Raw genomic sequence first — 19298 nt, forward strand, 5'->3', positions numbered from 1 at the left:
TTATTCGTATGGGTTACTTCTAGCCTACTATGGAATGAGATTCATTCACCTATGCTAGAAAATGTAAACAATGTCAGATCCATGGACATCTAATCCATGCACTAGCACAACAGTTATATCCTATGACGAGATCATGGCCATTTTCACAGTGGGGCCTTGATTTGGTAGGAAAGATCAATCCCTCATCTTCTAATGGACATAAGTTCATTTTGATTGCTACTGAATATTTTACTAAGTGGATTGAAGCAATACCTTTAACAACAGTGATAGGAAAACAAATATCATCATTCATCTTGAATTACATAATTTGTTGCCATGGCATTCCTATGACCATTATCACTGATAATGGAAGACCATTCAAAAATCAAGATGTAAAAGAGCTATGTGAACAGTTTCATATCCAACATAGGTTTTCTACCCCGTATTATCCATAAGGTAATTGTAGTACCCCTACTCGTTTGGACTCATATTTTATTTTGGTTGTTTTCAATGGATACATTACCATGTTTTGTTATTAAGACTTATATGACATTATTTCATGCTTAATTTGGATATGGAATGCATAATTTATTTGCAGTATTTCAGTATTTGTAATTTATGGCATTGTATGGTTTATTGCAATGTACTGACACTTTACCTTATTTATGCAATGTATGTTGTGTATCTGTGAGTGTATCTGATGCAAGGGGATGATTCTCCTTCACTCATTTCGATGAGATAGGGAACGTCATGATTCTCCTTCATCGGTGTGTATGTTGTATTTTCTATATGGTATATATGCATGTGTGGTTCGGTGATGCAAGATATTGCAGGTACAAGTACCGGGTAGGTACGGGGTAATGTCTCCACCTGGCTTCACAGGTCTAAGCGTGCCTTATATTTTCCGATGGAAGTGGAGGAGATAGTAGTTGACCCTATGTTTTTCAGTTACACTCGGGTGAGTGTCGTCAGTTAGTCTTCCCGTTAGTTTGTTCGGCCTTCGTATTTTGTTGTTTGATCTTTTATGAGTATTTTCTTGAGGTTTGCTCAGTTTGTGTGTTAATGGTTTTAATTACTGCATGTTATGTTTTATTTGTCTATGAAGGGTGAAAAATTGTTCATAATTTGAATTAAATAGTGACGCTAGGATTTAACGTCCTTCGTGGAGAAGTAGGTGAATTATCGAAACTATGTTCGATGTTTGGTTTTCAAATTATACTATAGTTATACGTATTTTATATGTAGGTTCAGACTCGAACATATATATATATATATATATATACGTGTAGGTAATTAGGAGTCATGTTCAATTATGTTGATTATCTTAATAGGATTATTTGGAAGTTGAATAAATTAGAGTTTATAATATAACATACCATATATATATATATATAGAATGTTTGATTTTTAATTAATCGTTTTGTTATATTGATGCAAGTTAAATATATTTGGTAGTTAAATAACTGTGAAATCGATCGTATACATATATATAATATATATAAACAATTATCGTGAAATATGATTACTTCATGAATTTTATATATGTCTACGTAATCATTTGAGAATATATATATATATATATATATATATATATATATATCTATATATATATATATATATCTATATATACATATATATGTATGTATGTATGTATGTATATGAATCGACCATATACTTGTATGAATCGATCATATACAAATATATAAATATGTAATTACGATATATAAAAACATATTTTAAAAAAAAAATGATAAATATTACTTTAATGAAAAACCGAAATATATATTTAATTTGTTAAATAATGATTAATGTTTAAAAATATATATTAGTGAAAGGGTCATTAACTATATATTAAAAATATATAATAAAAAAATGGAAATTAAAATAAATTAAAAAAATATATAATATAATAATAATAGCAAGGTGGCGGGTTAAGTTTAAAGAGTTTTAAATCAAATAACTAGGGTGGCCGATAGTAATATCGGCCACCCCCTTAATAAAAGGGAGGGGTCAGTATTACCACTGACCACCACCCTCCCTTTTTTGTTTTACATAGCCCACGTTAACATGCAAATACGGTGGAGGCACAGATTAACATGCAACCTTGCTCATTAAGGTATGTGGTGGAAGGAGTTAATGTAGGGGTAGGAAGTAATGTAGGGAGTAACTTGGAAAATAATACGGTTTACCAACCCACGTATACTCACCAACATATTTATGAACATGCATAGTAAGAAGTAGTTTAAGTTAACCTTGCATGTTTTTAGGAAGTTATTTTTAGTAAAGTCGACTTAGTCTTGGAGTTAAAAGCCACATGGATAATCTATAAATATGGACTTAATCACATTAGTGGTGTGGTGTCATGAAATGGATAGTGAATAACTTTACATGGTGAACACATAGGTGTTCAAATATGATTAGGACTGTTATGATGCAACTAGATCTTGAGTGGCGTCACTTAGAATCAATCCACCTCTAGTAGAGATAGCCCAAAAGTAGGAAAGAGGGTAGATGACAACCCTATATATAGACCATTGAGTTGGAAGAGAAGGGAGGTGAGATGCAATGAAGGATTAGAGAATGGAATGAATAAGATAGGAAGATAGTGGGTAGCAAGATAGAGGAGAGCAAGAATGTAGAAGAGCAACAAAGAGATTAGAGAGAATAGAATAATGGAGAAGTCATAGGGAATTTTAGGATAAATAGAGGTGGGAGGAAGGAAGAAAGGGGGAACTCATTTTTGTATAAAAGGAAGGACGGTGGACTCAAGAGGAAAGAATTAGAATAGAGGGAAGAATAGAATAGAGGAGAAAAATAGAGTAGAATAGTGAGATAGAGAGGATACTTTTGGAAGTGTCAAAGAAAGTTGGTTTTTGAGATAGAGTTGGGAGTATATTGGAGATAAGGTTCGTAAGCAAGGTGCGTTATCATTCGGCAGAAGGGCGTTGAGGTTTTGCATACGGGTCAACTTTGCAAAAGGTCAGGAATTTCTTTAGTTTTGGATCATTATTATTTACAAAGTCTTTGTTATAAGTAATGATTATGATCTGGCTTATGTTATAGTTATGGTGAAGTATCATTTATTGTTTGGGTTAGTTAATGGAAAACAATAGAATATTAAGTGTAATTACATTATAGCTATAGTAGTGGAATTTTGTTTAAGAACATATTGCACACTTTTTTATTATATGAAAGCAATTTATGCTTGCATTCAGAACCTAGGTATTAAGACTTATTAGTCACTTCTCTAGGAGAGTTTGGGGAGTAATGGATTACTGTTGAAACATTAGGTTTATGACTTATTAAATATTGTATTAATGTAGTTGTAATTCTTATTTTCTGGAAGTCTTTATTTGCAAGTTGTTTATGCATTTGATTGTTTTAAGGAAAGATTGCCTGTGTTACGATCATGTGTTAATGGTGTTTTCTGTCAAGTTTAAATTCCAATTCTTGTTGCACTATCCTTGGGTCCTATGTTATTATGTTTCCTTGGTCAGGTGTCAATGTATAACCTTATGGATGTGAGCCATTGTGTGTTTGGTCCAAATGGTCAACCTTTGGTTAGTAAATTGTGTTTCTTTCACCTGTGGTTTGTCAGGATTAGGTATGGTTGTCTGTGTCACCATAGAGTTCTCGTAGAGAGACCTATTCCTGTAGTGTCCTATGAGAGAGAGTGGCTTTCGAGCGGGGGTCGTGCCCAAAGTGGATGACAGGATAACCTGTCGGAAGTTAGTTAAAAAGTGATAAACCTAAACATTGATATGGGTGAGATAAACATTAATTAAGATAATGTGCCTTGTTCATAGGTGTAGTTCTTGTACAAGGCTCATAATGTTATGAGAAGGCCTGGAATGGAAAACTTACCATCTTGTCTTCATGAAAGGATTTGTAGGGTCCGCACGAGACTTAATTGGAGCCAGAAGCCGAGAGAGGTTACCAGGACAAAGAGCTGGGACCTAGGAGGCTGTACCATGGTATCCATCTTAAGCTATGTGATGACACTCTCTCCTTAGAGTCACTAGTGTTTGTGAGTTGAGTCACATGAATGTTTGTGGAGGCATGTATTTCTTTCGTACTTCTCTTACTTTACTTGCTTGAGGGTTTTCTACTATCTCCTAGCACGGTGGGGTGGTTCCATTTCGGGATCACATGGTTGGGTGGTAGTGCCACTTCCCATCAGATGTTCTGGAATGTATCTTCAGGCGAGGAAGGGCTTTGATGGTGTTCTTGGTTCATGGTTCATGTACCAGCTCATGTTTGCGATCATTGTTCAGTTGAAACCTTGAGGTCATTGTATCAAACTTTTATGTAACCTTCATATTGTAATGTTGTAATTCATGGTATTTTTGTAAACATGTATTTATGGATATTGGAAAAAAAGGAATCATTGGAATGTATGTTGATTTAGTTGTTTTTAATCTTTTGTATATATAAAATGAATGCATTGTAGTACTTTGAATTCTTTCATTGGGGAATTTTTATCTTAAACATTTAATTTTCCTATAAAGTTGAACAGTAGGTTTTTCCATGGTGTTAATATAATTTACAAAGTAATCTTCATTGGTGACCCTTAGGAAATTCAGAAGTTAGACTTTCGCTGTGTTATTATATGTGCAATGGTTTAATTCAAGCACTTGTTCTTTTTAGAAAAAAAAATAAAATTACACCCTTAGTTTCATAGATTGTGATGTTTTTCCTTTAGGGTTTTTGGCGGGGCATTACATTTGGTATTAGAGCAATAAGTTTCAACACTGGGTGCTCTAGGTTTGTAGTGTGCCTATTCAATTTGACCTTTTTGGTTAGGTCTTAATGTTTGTGTTTCCCTTGTTTTATCCTTGCCATAGATCTGAACCATTTTCTCTTTGTAGTGCTTGGTCATGGCTAAGAAAACTAGGGGAGGTGGCCAGTAGGGTTGGCTATAGGTGTCCATGTTTCCATAGATGCCTTTGTTCCCAGTTGTGAGTTGGACCTAGGAGCCATAGTTACTTCAGTTGACCTTCAAGTCATTCCTTTGGGTTCTTATGGAGCTGTGTTGGGGATGGATTGGCTATCTTCTCATAGTAGACTGTCGCAAGAAATAGTGGAGTGTTTAGATGACCTTGGTAAGGAAGTGAAAATTGTTGGAGTTCAGAGACCAATATCCTTACGTATGATCTCCACTATGCAACTTAAGCAGTGCATGCGTAGAGGGTATTAGCTTTTTGCAGCTACTCTTGAAGACATGGATGAGTCAAAGAGTCTAGAAATCTCTCTTGACAGTCACCTTATTCTTTGAGAGTATGTAGATGTATTTCCGTTGGATATTCTTGGTATGCCTCCAAAGCGAGATATAGACTTTCACATTGGTTTGGTTCTTGGTGCAGAACCTATTTCGAGAGCTCCATATCGGATGACTACTCAGGAGTTGAGTGAGTTGAAGATGCATCGAAGATGAGAGAGTTGTATTCTAATTTATTTTAGGCTTCCAGGAGTAAGCCTAGTTTTGGGGGGGAGAATGTAGTACCCCTGCTAGTTTGGACTCATAATTTATTTTGGTTGTTTTCAATGGATACATTGCCATGTTTTGTTATTCAAACTTATATGACATTATTTCATGCTTAATTTGGATATGGAATGCATAATTTATTTGCAGTATTTCAGTACTTGTAATTTATGGCATTGTATGGTTTATTGCAATGTACTGACACTTTACCTTATTTATGCAATGTAAGTTGTGTATATGCGAGTGTATTGGATGCAAGGGGATGATTTTCCTTCACTCATTTTGGTGAGATAGGAAATGTCACGATTCTCCTTCATCGGTGTGTATGTTGTGTTTTCTATATGGTATATATGCATGTGTGGTTCGGTGATGCAGGATATTGCAGGTACAAGTACCAGGTAGGTACGGGGAAACGTCTCCACCTGACTTCACAGGTCTGAGTGTGCCTTATATTTTTCGATGGAAGTGGAGGAGATAGTAGTTGACCCTATGTTTTTCAGTTACACTCGGGTGAGTGTCATCAGTTAGTCGTCCTGTTAGTTTGTTCGGCCTTTGTATTTTGTTGTTTGATCTTTTATGAGTATTTGCTTGAGGTTTGCTCAATTTGTGTGTTAATGGTTTTAATTACTGCATGTTATGTTTTATTTGTCTGTGAAGGGTGAAAAATTGTTCATAATTTGAATTAAATAGTGACGCTAGGATTTAACGTCCTTCGTGGAGAAGTAGGTGAATTATCGAAACTATGTTCGATGTTTGGTTTTCAAATTATACTATAGTTATACATATTTTATATGTAGATTCAGACCCGAACACACACACACACACACACACACACATATATATACGTGTAGGTAATTAGGAGTCATGTTCAATTATGTTGATTATCTTAATAGGATTATTTGGAAGTTGAATAAATTAGAGTTTATAATATAATGTACCATATATATATATATATATATATATAATGATTGATTTTTAATTAATCATTTTGTTATATTGATGCAAGTTAAATATATTTGGTAGTTAAATAACTATGAAATCGATCGTATACATATATATAATATGTATAAACAATTATCGTGAAATATGATTACTTCATGAATTTTGTATATGTCTACGTAATCATTTGAGAATATATATATGTATATGAATCAACCATATACTTGTATGAATCGATCATATACAAATATATAAATATGTAATTATGATATATAAAAACATATTTTTTTAAAAAAATGATAAATATTACTTTAAAGAAAAACCGAAATATATATTTAATTTGTTAAATAATGATTAATGTTTAAAAATATATATTAGTGAAAGGGTCATTAACTATATATTAAAAATATATAATAAAAAAATGGAAATTAAAATAAATTTAAAAAATATATAATATAATAATAATAGCAAGGTAGTAGGTTACGTTTAGAGAGTTTTAAATCAAATAACATCGGCCACCCCCTTAATAAAAGGGAGGGGTCGGTATTACCACCGACCACCCTCCTCCCTTTTTGTTTTACATAGCCCACGTTAACATGCAAATATGGTGGAGGCACAGATTAACATGCAACCTTGCTCATTAAGGTATGTGGTGGAAGGAGTTAATGTAGGGGTAGGAAGTAATGTAGGGAGTAACTTGGAAAATAATGTGGTTTACCAACCCACGTATACTCACCAACATATTTATGAACATGCATAGTAAGAAGTAGTTTAAGTTAACCTTGCATGTTTTCAGGAAGTTATTTTTAGTAAAGTCGACTTAGTCTTGGAGTTAAAAGCCACATGGATAATCTATAAATATGGACTTAATCACATTAGTGGTGTGGTGTCATGAAATGGATAGTGAATAACTTTACATGGTGAACACATAGGTGTTCAAATACGATTAGGACTGTTATGATGCAATTAGATCTTGAGTGGTGTCACTTAGAATCAATCCACCTCTAGTAGAGATAGCCCGAAAGTAGGAAAGAGGGTAGATGACAACCCTATATATAGACCATTGAGTTGGAAGAGAAGGGAGGTGAGATGCAATGAAGGATTAGAGAATGGAATGAATAAGATAGGAAGATAGTGGGTAGCAAGATAGAGGAGAGCAAGAACATAGAAGAGAGAAAAAGAGATTAGAGAGAATAGAATAATGGAGAAGTCATAGGGAATTTCAGGATAAATAGAGTGGGAGGAAGGAAGAAAGGGGGAATTAATTTTTGCATAAAAGGAAGGATGGTGGACTCAAGAGGAAAGAATTAGAATAGAGGGAAGATTAGAATAGAGGAGAAAAATAGAGTAGAATAGTGAGATAGAGAGGATACTTTTGGAAGTGTCAAAGAGAGTTAGTTTTTGAGATAGAGTTGGGAGTATATTGGAGATAAGGTTCGTAAGCAAGGCGTGTTATAATTCGGCAGAAGGGCATTGAGGTTTTGCATACGAGTGAACTTTACAAAAGGTCAGGAATTTCTTTAGTTTTGGATCATTATTATTTACAAAGTCTTTGTTATAAGTAATGATTATGATCTGGCTTATGTTATAGTTATGGTGAAGTATCATTTATTGTTTGGGTTAGTTAATGGAAAATAATAGAATATTAAGTGTAATTACATTATAGCTATAGTAGTGGAATTTTGTTTAAGAACATATTGCACACTTTTTTATTATATGAAAGAAATTTATGCTTGCGTTCAAAACCTAGGTATTAAGACTTATTAGTCACTTCTCTAGGAGAGTTTGGGGAGTAATGGCTTACTGTTGAAACATTAGGTTTATGACTTATTAAATACTGTATTAATATAGTTGTAATTCTTATTTTCTGGAAGTCTTTATTTGCAAGTTGTTTATGCATTTGACTGTTTTAAGGAAAGATTGCCTATGTTAAGATCATGTGTAAATGGTGTTTTATGTCAAGTTTAAATTCCAATTCTTGTTGCATTATCCTTGTGTCCTATGTTATTATGTTTCCTTGGTCAGGTGTCGATATATAACCTTATGGATGTGAGCCATTGTGTGTTTTGTCCAAATGGTCAACCTTTGGTTAGTAAATTGTGTTTCTTTCACCTGTGGTTTGTCAAGATTAGGTATGGTTGTCTGTGTCGCTATAGAGTTCTCGTAGAGAGACCTATTCCTATAGTGTCCTATGAGAGAGAGTGGCTTCAAGCAGGGGTTGTGCCCAAAGTGGATGACAGGATAACCCATCGGAAGTTAGTTAAAAAGTGATAAACCTAAAAATTGATATGGGTGAGATAAACATTAATTAAGATAATGTGCCTCGTTCATAGGTGTAGTGCTTGTACAGGGCTCATAATGTTATGAGAAGGCCTGGAATGGCAAACTTACCATCTTGTCTTCATGAAAGGATTGGTAGGGTCCACAGGAGACTTAATTAGAGACGGAAGTCAGGAGAGGTTACTAGGACAGAGAGCCAGGACCTAGGAGGTTGTACCATGGCATCCATCTTAATCTATATGATGACACTCTCTCCTTAGAGTCACATGAATGTTTGCGGAGGCATGTATTTCTTTCGTACTTGTCTTACTTTACTTTCTTGAGGGTTTTCTACTATCTCCTAGCATGGTGGGGTGGTTCCATTTCGGGATCACATGGTTGGGTGGTAGTGCCACTTCCCATCAAATGTTCTGGAATGTATCTTCAGGCAAGGAAGGGCTTCGCTAGTGTTCTTGGTTCATGGTTCATGTACCAGCTCATGTTCGTGATCATTGTTCAATTGAAACCTTGAGGTCATTGTATCAAACTTTTATGTAACCTTCATATTGTAATGTTGTAATTCATGGTATTTTTGTAAACATGTATTTATGGATATTGGAAAAAAAGGAATCATTGGAATGTATGTTGATTCAGTTGTTTTTAAACTTTTGTATATATAAAATGAATGCATTGTAGTACTTTAAATTCTTTCATTGGGGAATTTTTATCTTAAACATTTAATTTTCCTATAAAGTTGAACAGTAGGTTTTTCCATGGTGTTAATATAATTTACAAAGTAATCTTCATTGGTGACCCTTAGGAAATTCAGAAGTTAGACTTCCGTTGTGTTATTAGATGTGCAATGGTTTAATTCAAGCAGTTGTTCTTTTAAAAAATATATATATTTCACCCTTAGTTACATAGATTGTGATGTTTTTCCTTTAGGGTTTCTGGCGGGGCATTACAGTAATGGTCAAGCTGAAGCATCAAATAAAACTATTTTGAAAATCTTGAAGAAAATGGTTAATGAAGCTAGAAAAGATTGGCACATTCAGCTAAATCCTGATCTTTGGGCATATCAAACTAGTATCCGCACTCCGACAAGAGAAACTCCTTATTGTTTGGTCTATGGATCTGAAGCTATATTACCTATAGAAGTAGAGATACCTTCTCTATGTGTATCCTTGCACAGTCTTATACCAGAAGAAGAAGAATGAGTTTCTCGACTCCAAGAACTAGAATTTATCCAAGAAGGTCACCAAAATGCAATAGAACTTTTTAAAGTATACCAACAAAGAATGGCAAGAAGCTATAACCATAGAGTCAAGCCACATATTTTCCAGATTGGAGATATAGTTCTAAGAGAGAATCCAAGAAATCAGCAAGACTGAGAAAAGAAGGGAAAATTTGAACCAAATTGGCTAGGACCGTTCATCATAGTAGCACATATGGATCAGGAGCATACAAGTTATCTACCCCTGAAGGTGATTGGTTTGATGAACCTATCAATTCTATCCATCTCAAGAAATTCTATGCTTGAGATATAAAGTCCTGAAAAAAGAAAAAGTGAAAATCAGAAAAGACAAAAAAATTAAAATATGAGAAAAATGCAATAAATTTAGATGGTGAAAATTTGGTAAATAGGCATTATCTAAAAAAAAAGTGAGTTCCTCCATCTATGAGATCGCTTTGCACACCTATCCGCTCCATCCTCTCGGACTTATCGCTTCCATCTATCTTAGCTTATCCATTCCATCTTTCGCATACATTGCTCTGAACCATTAGCAAGAATTATGCAGCTTACCAATGGTTATAACCTTTTGACATACTTGTCATAGTCACTGTCTTAGATTTTATCAGCATCAACCAATCTGTATTTGTATCCCACCATGGTTTGGATCTTGATCAATTCTTACATCCATAATAATTTTTTGTTTCTACTGGGGGAAAAATCCTAATTCCTTTAGCTAAGGTGATCTTTTGAATCTTTGAAAATCTAAAAACATTTGAAAAACTTAGAAAAAACCAAAAATGTCTAGGGTTTTGAAACAGATAACAAGAAACAAAAAAAACAAATAAATCAAGGCATTTCATAGCAATTGAATCGTCAAAATGAAGAATCAACCAACAAGCTATAAAGGATTATCAAAGATCGTTCATCCAGATGATTATATCAGTTAATGACCATAAGAACATGTGAATGACATACAAGGTTTAGTGTTTATATCTTGTTTTATTGCTAATCATGCACTCTATGCAACTCAAGGATGTCCATGACTAGAGAAGCTATGATGGGGCATGATTATTTTCTTTGATTGTTGTCTGTGGTTTATCTCTTACTATGGTATGAACTTGTCTCAGGATATGATCAGTAAAAGATCAAGGAGGACATTCCAAGTCATGCATGAAAGGAGATACTCCTTATCTATTCTGCAAGCAATACTCAGGTCAACTTGATCCATTATATCAAGTTGCTTGTATTAACTTGCTATATCAAAATCCATGTAAGAAATACTCAAGTCATCTTGAATCATTATGTCAAGTTATTTGTATTTTCTTACAACATTTTAAAGCTCAATGATGAAATCAAACACTATTGCTCGATAGCATATGAAGAATGGCAGTACAATTTTTAGTTAGATCATTTCATTAGCTCATTATTCGTCTGCATTATAAGCATTCATTTGTCAGTTGCATTATAAGCATATCATTTCATTAACAGATCAACGGTCATAAATAAAGATTGAGTATACTTGGACAAACAAAAACAATTTGCATTTAATCATTATAGGTGCGTTCATATTAGAATCATTTTTAATCATCATCCATTTCATTAATTTTCATTTAATTAAGTGCATTTCATTCATCATATAGTGTATCATCATTATTATTTGCATTATCATTCCATTAGCGATCATTTAGTTGCATCTTTGCACTTAGATTCATAATCATCATGAACATTGCATATAAAATCAAAAACATTTCATGTAGATCATTTGTATTTACATCATCATAAGCATTAAAACAATCATTCATTTGCATTTCCATATAGATCATTTCATTCATATCATTTAAGTTAGTAATCATTTTCATTTGCATCTATGGTCATCAAAAATAAAAAATAAAAACAAAAACATATAATCATTGCATCCATATTATCATCACATAACATGCATAAAGAAACATCATCCATATAATCACTGCATCCATATAATCATGCATATAGAATCATCATAAAACAATAAAAAGTCCAAGTATACAATGATAGCAGATCAATAATTTACAAAGTCCCATCAATAGAAATCAAGTCAAGAATCATGACTACCTCTCGAACCTATGGGTCTAACACCTGGATCACCTGCAACATCTCCACCAGCATCATCATCCAATGGAAACATTCTTCAATTTAATATCTTCATCATTCATTCAATTACCATCTATCAAGTCTTATATAGGATGTATCTTTCCTGAAACTAGATGTTTTGATCATGTATCATGTCTTATACAGGATATATCTTTCCTGAAACCAGACGTTTTGATCATCTTTTGTCTTATACGGGATGTGTCCTTCCTGAAACCAGACTTGATCTCAATCCAATCAATCTTATCAATCTAATTTATCTGATCAATCTACAATCTATTCACTCATCTATCTTTCATATAACATTATTCTTCTATCAAGAGATCATCCATGTCCTTAATGCATAAATGATCTCTCGAGGGGGCATCATCATCAAATCAATATCCAAAAATCAGTATCTAGGGCACACAATTAGGATTTTCGATCTCCATCAAGCACATTATCAAGACTTGATTTAATCTTCGAAACAATGTTGTCTCGACATTATTTCAAAGAGGGGCAAAATGTATACACCTAAAATTGGCTATGCACAATTAAATAAATATTCTATATTTATTTAATATTTATTTAATAATTAATCTTCTATTAAATAATTAATTTGAAAAGATTAATTTATTTAATTCATTTTCATATCTTTCTATTAATTAATTCATCTATCCTATTCCTCAAGTTAATTCAATATCTAATATTTAATTATCTCCTCCAAATATTTAAATATCTAATATTTAATGGTTATTCTCTTATCCTACAATCTCAAATATTAAATAATTTCTTAAATTATTTAATCTTTCTTATCCAACTCACCCTCCATCTCCACTTCATCTTCCCTTTGCCAACTCATCCATCATGTGGCTAAGGAAATTAATATTTCTTAAATATTAATTTATCATTTATCTCCAACTTCCAAACTTAATGAAAATTGTGTACGTACACATATTTCATAACCATTTCCTATATTCTCTCCAACACCCCTACATCTTAGGAAGGACTTGAGTCCACTTGCCCTCTCATGCCTAAATTTCCTCCAACCATCCCTAGATTCTCTCAGTCAGCAACCCAGTCAAGGTGAGATGAGTGACACTTGTCTTAACCTTCCCTCTTTCCCTCAACCTTCATTTTTTCTCATAGCCATTCAAATCTACAGATCTGATGAGGACCATTGATCTGAGCCACATCATCTAATCCTCTCAAAGTCTATAAAATCAAGAGCTTTAGTTGAGAGAGAGTTAGACTTCAAGAGACTGCAAGTGCATTTTGCAAGCTAATCATATGCATCCGTGAGTTTTAATTTTGAAGCAAATAGCAATTATCATATAGTATCATTTAGCATAATCATGTAGCATTTTCATATCATAGCATCAGTTAACTACAAGTTATCTGTCCATTCTTCATATGCCATCTTGGAAGCCAACAGTGCATTGTCTAAGAGCACACCATCTGCAACCAGGAACAGTGGAGTTAGGACACAATGAGACATAAATCATGAAGGTAAAATAATGTTTTATTTTAGTATGTATTTCATGTAGTTTCATTGGTGGATTTTGGATTTCCTGTATGCATTTCCATTTGTATTTTGTGAAACTAACTTATTACAGGTAACATTCTAAGGATGAAATTCAAGCTCACATAGAAACCATCAACACTGGGGAAGGGAAGACCATGGTGGATTACATAGAGGACCTCAAAAATACCATTGCAAAGGCTGAAAATATAAGAGACTCCTTCAACCCTAGGTTTGAAAAAATAGAGAAAGATATGTTGGAAAGGAAAAACCTTGCTGATGCTAATGAGTAAAATGTCTCGGACATTGCTAATAAAGTCAGTAAAATTGAGGAGTGCTTGAAGAGTATTGCTAAATAGAGCTTAAGTATCCTGAAGATTTTTGCTAACAATACAAACACCCTCATCAGTAAACTGGATGAAGAGAAGGAGATACGGGATATTGAACTAGACACTGAAGGTATAGGGGAAGCTCAAGGTCCCAGAACCTGGACCAAAGGAAAAAAGAAACCCAACAAGGACCTAGAAGATCTCAAATCTATTGGGGCCTCCTATGCCCAGCTAGTGAAGAAGATAGATGGTTTGTGGAAGACTATAGTTGTGTAGTGCTTTCTTTGTTTCCTTGTTGTTTTTTTCTTAGATGTCTCTTTGGTTTGTTGGCCTTTTTGCTAGTCGTTCTGTTAGTGGTTCTTATGCTCTAGACTCTTAATGTTTTATATTACTCTCTTTTGTTATAGGTTTTGGGTCCTTAAAACCTATTTTTCTCAATTAATCAGAACATGAAACCTGCATTTTTAACTTCTTGAAGGCAAAAAAATCAATACCAGGATAATTCTGTCTAATTTCCCGTATGAAATATATCTTGGTGAGGTTAGTAAGACCTCGAACATTTCAAGACAGAAAATTTATCATTCAAAATCATGCATACTATCCTCATCCTCGAGAAAGGAGTATCTATTCTGCAAAAAATCTGTAGCAGGTCGAAAACCAGGGTAAGATTCCCCTAGAAGAACCTTGCATTTGTCAAGAACTTCATCATTGCTGCCATCTAGCCCAAAAGGGTTGTGAGAATGACATAATGAAATAGGCTGAGAAGCTATAATTAAAGCCACTTGATGGGTACACACCCATGCAAAGCGAGAGCTCCCCTTAGCAAAACCCTTCCCCTTATTAATAGGATCTGAAACATCTGGTTGCACATTATCTTGCACCTAAGCAAAACCGACTTGGATGAAGTAGTAGGTTGCGAAATAGAAGGAACATCTGGTTTGGACTTATTTTTTTGGCCCACAGTGGTCCACCCTTCTTCAAAATTAGTCTCAGAAGGATGAGACGGTGCAACTTCTTTAGATGTGAACTTAGTGTGTGGTGCAGCAAGAGGGCAGTCCTCAATCTTATGATTAGAGGATTGGCACCAATAACAAGTGTTGGGCAAATTTAAATAAAGCACAGGCTTAGAAAAACATTGATCACCAACTTGAATATCAATAGATTCTTTAAGATAATGGGATAAATTACCTTCAATGCAAACCCTCTTTTGAGGATGACAATGAAAAAAGTGGTCTGGCTCCATGCAAACCACCTTGCCAAGGGATTGGGAAATAGTTTACAGGAATGGCCAACAAGGAAGAGGAAGACTAGGGAATTCAACCTAGGTTGGGACCTTGAGTTTCTTTTCATCAAAGATCGGAAATTATCTAGATCAAGACTTAAAAAAAGAACCAAAGACGACTACACAAACCATGACCCATTTTTGAGGACCCCCTCAACATGGGTGGGATTGCAAAAAGTGAAATTAAAAAAACTCTTGGTGAGATTTTGAACGCCCTCAAGCTGGACCCCATGAGGGGCCTAAGCTTGTTACTACTTATTAAGTTGCCATTAGTTTTATATCCAAAGTCATTCTATATACTCTAGTTGGTTACTAATACCGAAATATCCAGTCGGTAAGCACAGTGCAATCGGTTATAGAAGAAAGTAGTCACAGAGCCTAGTATACACCGAGCTATCTACCAAGTAACATTCTATGTCTACCAAGTCGCAATAATGATACACTGAGTTGATATACACCAAGTGAAATGTTTTACCAGATTCATTGAACCTAGACACTTGTGTGGAAACGTGTTACAAGATTGAGGAGCAAAAGAACCGTTATCACATTGGAAATTGCACTTAAGGATTGTGTATGATTTTGAGATCATCTAACCAATGCAATATTTTGTATGGTTATTCATTCAATTAATCATGTTTGTAAGATCAAAGCAATGAACCAGATCACCAACATAAGAGTTCTATTTATACATCATGGATTGGGATCAGATAGATATATTGAGGTATGTGTGTATGAGTGTGAAGACAGACATATGTGAAAAGTAAAATCATGGGGAAGCACTTAGTATTGAGACTATCAGAGACACAGAGGTCACCGAGAAGGATTTCAGAGAACACTCAAAGAACAGAGTAAATAGAAGGGTTTACCGAGTTACTTTATGGGTTACTGAGGTATGCTATAAGTAAGGTAATCTCATTTTGAGCACATAGAATCTGCTATAACATTCTAGATGTAAAGTTGCAGATATTTGTAAAGAATTTATTGTAATATTTTGAATTTGTAAGAGAAAACTTTAACAGGGTAAAAGACTCTAACAAAGTCTATAAATTGTAAATCCTTTAACCAGGTGCAGCATTTAGAATAAGTGTTGTAAAATCCTTTAGCAAGGTAGATCTAACGATCTTGATACTCCTAACAGGGTAAGCTATCAGAAATAGTTGAACATGTAGCTCTAACCGAGCACCCTTTATTATTGCAGTAGTGAAGTTGTGGGTGCCATCCCCACCGCAGTTTTTCTCTCTAACCAATAGTTTCTGCGTAACCAAAATATATGTGTTATGGAGTGAATCATGTATGATTGTTATTTATTCATTTTAGCTTTATGTTATGTTACAATAGTTTTTGGTTTATGCATAACAGTAAAGATATTGTTGAATAAAAGTTTTGAAGTACTGATTCACCCCTCCCCTCTCAATACATTGGCTTTCCATATTGGGCCTAACAATTGGTATCAGAGCTTGAATCTTGGAAAAGGGTTTAACAACCTAAAGAGAAAGGTCTTATCAATGGAAGGCTATAAACAATCTTAGAGAATTGTGTATCTGTAAGAAGAGTTGGATCATGCTAATCAAGTGATTTCAGACATGCAAAGACAAATGCAAAAAACATTGAAAGTTAGAAGAAGATTATCTGATAATTTACAGGACTCTCAAGAGCTAGTGGAACAAATTGAAACATCATCTAAGAAAAGTATATCTGAAGAGACTAAAGAGATGATTGGAGAACTGAAAGAAAAGAATAAAGCACTGACTGATTAGCTAAAAGCAATGAAAAGAGGACATGAACATTTCAGCACAGAGATGACTAAGAATCTTGATGCATTAAGGACAACCGAGGAGAAAGTAAGAGATCTAGAAAGAGAAAAACAACAGCTTGAAGCATTAGTATCTGAAAAGAATGATGAAATCACAAGGTTAACTGGAATTCAAAGTAATCTGTCAGATCAATTGGGTTATGCATATTATGAAGCAAATCTGAAAGATGATGAGAATCAAGCATTGAAACTTTAAGTATCAAGGTTGACCGATGAACTTGAAATAGAGAAGAAATCCAAAGAAACACTGAAGAAGAGTTATGAAGCATCAAAGATGTTGGATGAGCAACTGAATACAAGAAGACCCAACAAAGAAGCAGGACTTGGTTACAAAGGAAAAGACTCTACCAAGAAGGGAATCCACACTACCAAGAAAGGATAATCATCAAAGTAAACAAGCCTATTTGCAACTATTGTGGAAAACAAGGACATACTGCTAATATGTCTCAAATCAAAAAAGGTAAGCAACCGAATGTCATTAGGTCTAATGGTTATTGTTACAATTATAATAAATATGGTCACACATCTAACCAATGTAGGAAAAAGTCTGTTAACAATTATCAGAAGGCAAAATTCAAAGGTTTTGTAAAAACTGCAATAGATATGGACATAGTACCGATAAGTGTTGGTTTAAGCAAAAGAACTATATGCAATTTGCACACCGAGAAAATAGTGGAGGCTACCGAACTCACATAGATCCTTACCGATAATATTCTGCAGTACCATGGGATTACAATACAAGGATATGGTGTGAATGTTGTGGAAGATATGGACATATAAGTGCCAACTGCTTTATAAGGTTTGGAATGAACAACCGAAGATCATGGAGAAATCCTGGTATGGCATGTTTTCATTGTCACAAATTTGGACACTTGGCTAGAGATTGTAGAGATCAACCTAGAGGAGACACTAAGGAAATAAAAGACAAATTATAGATGATTTGGAGAAAGAAGGAAATTGTGTCAAATGAAGAAAGCACCTTATCTACCGAGTTACGTGCACCTAGTCCAAATTAATCAGTAAAGGTATGAAGGGACTGCATTCTTTCAAAGGTTAAATCTTAACAGTTCCTATTTTATCATGTACTTAATTTAAAAATCTGCATAGGTAAAGATGCATTAGGAAATTTGAAATTTTAGCAAGTCTTTTTGAGCACTAGTCAAGTCGATAAATTCAGGAAGCCTATCTAGTCGGTAAACACAAGAAGTTTGGCTACTCGATAAAATCACAAAAAGAAAGGTAAATTGGTTTAAGGGAACCGAATGCATTTAATGCTTTCTAACCTAACTACACGAAGCCTGATAAGGTATATTATGTACTTAAAGCACTTTGCGCGGTCATTTTTCACTTACCAAGTTTTTAGAGAGTAGAGAAAAGCGATTCAAAGGCGATCAAACCACCTCCCGAGCAAATTTCAAGGTATTTACACATCGATCTCAAGCATTTCTTAGAGCTAGCTACCAAGAAATATCAGTTGTGATTATCTACTTTATATTTGTTTGCCGTTTGAAAGTCTTCAAACCCTAAGAATCTTTTGTTAAGAGATTATCCAAAATTTGCAATGGCACCTAAGATCCAGAAGCCTGTTGATGTTGAGAACATTGAAAAGCCCTCACTGAAATATTCTCTAACTCCCAAAGTAGCATCTGAACCGGATGATAAAACTACATTTTCACTCATTCTGGATAGTGTTTTACTAGTTGAGGATGTTAGATTCTTCACTAAGTGTCGTGTTGAGGAACTAGGTCATGTTGAAATCAAGGACACATATGATGAATTGTGTACCGATGGGAAATTGGATAGCAAGTATGAACACATCAAAATCAAGGGATTGACTGAAGCCCTAACCTATCCTCGTGTCTTCAAACCCCAATGGGTCAAGTTTGTTTTGAGCAGAGTTCATGATGATTTCATGTGGTTAGCGGAGCAACCATTCAAAATCACTAAGGAAATCATTCATTTGATCACCAGTTACCCTATTTTTGATCATGCTCGAGCTCAAAAAATGATATCATAGAAGGAATTGATCACTCTAATCGGAGTTGAATCAGATTGCAGAGGACTGAAATTGAACAATGTAACAAATGCAGAGCTGAAGTTTGCCATTAGAGAGTAATAGGTTATTGTTTCTTCCAATCAGCAAGGGAAAATAGTGTACCCTGTGCAGCAGTCGATTTAGCATATAAAATTGTGAAGAAAGGAATGAAAATTGATCTTTGTGAAGTATTGTTGAAAAACCTATTTGAGAATCTAAACACCATAAGGAAGCCAAAGAAGAACAACTCGGCTAATACACTGAAGTTTGGATCACTTCTGGTATGCATGTTTTTCTATTTTGAGAAATTCTTTCCAT

The sequence above is a fragment of the Cryptomeria japonica genome, chromosome 4 (assembly GCF_030272615.1).
Source record: "Cryptomeria japonica chromosome 4, Sugi_1.0, whole genome shotgun sequence".
NCBI classification, from domain to species: domain Eukaryota; kingdom Viridiplantae; phylum Streptophyta; class Pinopsida; order Cupressales; family Cupressaceae; genus Cryptomeria; species Cryptomeria japonica.